At 43.2% G+C, this 3,855-nt stretch overlaps 1 pseudogene; it reads right to left on the bottom strand.

The window, feature by feature from the left end:
• Nucleotides 1–1,916: 1,916 nt before the first annotated feature.
• Nucleotides 1,917–2,035, bottom strand: LOC134936788 (5S ribosomal RNA; annotated as a pseudogene).
• Between the last annotated feature and the right edge of the window lie 1,820 nt (nt 2,036–3,855).

Raw genomic sequence — 3,855 nt, 5'->3', positions numbered from 1 at the left:
ACCATCTCCCAAACCACAACCTCTCCACACACCTCTAACTAAACTAGTGATGTGCACCGGAAATTTTTCGGGTTTTGTGTTTTTGTTTTGGGTTCGGTTCCGCGGCCGTGTTTTGCGTTCGGACGCGTTTTGGCAAAACCTCACGTCGGATTCGGGTGTGTTTTGGATTCGGGTGTTTTTTTCAAAAAACCCTAAAAAACAGCTTAAATCATAGAATTTGGGGGTCATTTTGATCCCATAGTATTATTAACCTCAATAACCATAATTTCCACTCATTTTCAGTCTATTCTGAACACCTCACACCTCACAATATTATTTTTAGTCCTAAAATTTGCACCGAGGTCGCTGGATGGCTAAGCTAAGCGACACAAGTGGCCGACACAAACACCTTGCCCATCTAGGAGAGGCACTGCAGTGTCAGGCAGGATGGCACTTCAAAAAAATTGTCCCCAAACAGCACATGATGCAAAGAAAAAAAGAGGTGCAATGAGGTCGCTGTGTGACTAAGCTCAGCGACCCAAGTGGCCGACACAAACACCTGGCCCATCTAGGAGTGGCACTGCAGTGTCAGACAGGATGGCACTTCAAAAAAATAGTCCACAAACAGCACATGATGCAAAGAAAAAAGAGGCGCAATGAGGTAGACGTGTGACTAAGATAAGCGACCCAAGTGGCCGACACAAACACCTGGCCCATCTAGGAGTGGCACTGCAGTGTCAGACAGGATGGCACTTCAAAAAAATTGTCCCCAAACAGCACATGATGCAAAGAAAAATGAAAGAAAAAAGAGGTGCAAGATGGAATTGTCCTTGGGCCCTCCCACCCACCCTTATGTTGTATAAACAGGACATGCACACTTTAACGAACCCATCATTTCAGCGACAGGGTCTGCCACATGACTGTGACTGAAATGACTGGTTGGTTTGGGCCCCCACCAAAAAAGAAGCAATCAATCTCTCCTTGCACAAACTGGCTCTACGGAGGCAAGATGTCCACCTCATCATTATCGTCCGATTCATTATCCCTTTCACTGTGTACATCCCCCTCCTCACAGATTATTAATTCGTCCCCACTGGAATCCACCATCTCAGGTCCCCGTGTACTTTCTGGAGGCAATTGCTGCTGGTGAATGTCTCCACGGAGGAATTGATTATAATTCATTTTAATGAACATCATCTTCTCCACATTTTCTGGAAGTAACCTCGTACGCCGATTGCTGACAAGGTGAGCGGCTGCACTAAACACTCTTTCGGAGTACACACTGGAGGGAGGGCAACTTAGGTAGAATAAAACATGAAGGGAGGGAATACCGCACAGGAAGGTTTAAATATAGACAGTTAATTTACTAAACCAAAGTCAGGTAATTGCAAGAAAACACTATTTTCTAATTCTGATATTGTTTGGTGGTGCACGCTGAGTCAGTAGGGAAACATAGACAATGGGAAGAAAAGAAGACTCTTTTGTGGGCGCACTCTTTACTTTACATAAATATAGAGAATAGTCAAAGTAGATTAAAATACAAATTTTAATGATTTAACAAGATCATTTTGCACAATTAAGACAATTAGTGGTTCATAAAGAGGATAATGGTGGTCAAATAATTAACAAAATAATCGGAGTAGCACTATGTGCTGATATGAAATGAAAAAACTGGGTTTTGGCTGACGGAAGGAAATTCTAAACGTTCTATATTCAATGGTACATTCTGCTAATAAGCCGATCACAGTTATGCATTCCCCTGTAATGTAGTCTGGATACTAATGGTACTTAGGAGTAGTATAAATGTCTCTGTTTTGTATCCTGCCAAAGAAGATAGGGGTAGAGGGGGCAGTAAGGGGGGAGCGACAAAGAGTGGAAGTCGGAGAGCAGTGTGAATCTGCTGTCAGTGTTAGACACTATATGGGCTCCAACAATGAGCTCTACTGCACTGAGTATTCCTCAATGGTCACCCACTTGAGTACTAACCCAGCCCAACACTGATTAGCTTCCGAGATCGGACGGCTTCGGGCGTTTCCAGTGTGGTATGATAGTAGAGAGAATGAACAATAATTGGAAGCTCTGGAATCACTGATGAGAGTTCACGAATTTACAAAGTTATTCAGGACAGATACCAGGCATAGAGGAAATTAGATGGATCTGCTGCCAATGTTAGACAGGGACATGACCCTGAATCACTGGTGAGAGTCCACGAAAATAAGGATAGGAAGGAAATAAGTAGATATTGAAAAATCCGATGGGTTTAAATCCCAGATATGGCAATGGAAAATGAACTAGAATAGTTACATTATAATTGGCAACAGTTGCCTAGATATATGGTGCCTGAAATGCCAAAGCAGAGACAAAAGAAAAAAATGAAAAAATTATGACAGAGTCCCAGCTATGATAAAGTATCCAGTATGTATTATTGGTACTTAAAAGTAGCAATAAGGTTGTAGCTGAATAGCACCTAGAGTATAACTGTTACAAAAGTATCCACTGCAGGTTGTCAATACTCCAAAAGGATATACATAAATAGCAGTGAGGTTATAACTGAGTTGCAATGATATGTCCAGACTAGGGAGGATCTATCTAGGTTTTTAGATTGAATCACTGCCAATGTCATCACACACAGAAAAATGGAAATGAAACATTATAGTACAGTACATGAATAATGCAGGTATTGATGTAACTGCTAAGGCAGGCAAGAACCTATTAGCACAAAGTCCCTCTAATATATACAATCTATCATAGCAGAGTGATAGTAATAAATGCTCACAGGAGCAAATGAAAAAACATATAGAACTACTGCGGGCATGTAACTTCCAATATGCACTAAGTAGTCAAATTGTTGTGGATAAGTAGGAAACAAGAGTTGATATTACCCGCGCCGAATATAGGGGTAGGATCTCCCCTTCTACAGTCTTGCCACCCGTCTCCTCTCACAAAGGTGCTGACAGTCTTCTAAGCGCCCCGGACATCTAGAATGATGGGGCAGTTCAGGAGCCGCTGGTCCGAGGCGTCCTGTCGGACACAAGCCGCCGTTGGACGTCAGCTGCTGCAGTCAGCCTCGATAGGTGAGGGTCAGGGGAGACCGAGGGCACAGGCAGATACCCGATGACATCCGTGGTTCCAGTCAGCCAAAAGGACAGAGGTTGTATCGGAATACGCGTTTCACCCGTCCGCCGGGCTTGATCACTTCCTGTTGTGGTCTTGATCCCAGCAGGTTTTTATGGAGAGGTTAAATCAGTGTCTTCCAATCAAAAAAGGAGGAGGTGTATACGTCCTTTGATTGCCAGCTGAGGTCTTGCGGCTTGAATACTCCAGATAGATTAACACTGAATCACTTGTTGATTGACAGGAGAAGCCGTTATCCATGTGAGCAAAAATAAAATAAAGAAAGGAAAAGAAAAAAATAAGAATTTACTTACCGATAATTCTATTTCTCATAGTCCGTAGTGGATGCTGGGAACTCCGTAAGGACCATGGGGAATAGCGGCTCCGCAGGAGACTGGGCACAAAAAAGTAAAAGCTTTAGACTAGCTGGTGTGCACTGGCTCCTCCCCCTATGACCCTCCTCCAAGCCTCAGTTAAGATACTGTGCCCGGACGAGCGTACATAATAAGGAAGGATCTTGAATCCCGGGTAAGACTCATACCAGCCACACCAATCACACCGTACAACTCGTGATCTGAACCCAGTTAACAGTATGATAACCGTAGGAGCCTCTGAAAAGATGGCTTCCAACAATAAACAACCCGATTTGTTTGTAACAATAACTATATACAAGTATTGCAGACAATCCGCACTTGGGATGGGCGCCTAGCATCCACTACGGACTATGAGAAATAGAATTATCGGTAAGTAAATTCTTATCTT

This window comes from Pseudophryne corroboree, chromosome 1 (genome assembly GCF_028390025.1).
Source record: "Pseudophryne corroboree isolate aPseCor3 chromosome 1, aPseCor3.hap2, whole genome shotgun sequence".
NCBI classification, from domain to species: Eukaryota; Metazoa; Chordata; class Amphibia; order Anura; family Myobatrachidae; genus Pseudophryne; species Pseudophryne corroboree.
Note: the sequence above shows the minus strand (reverse complement) of the source record. Positions and strands in the feature narration are given on the sequence as shown.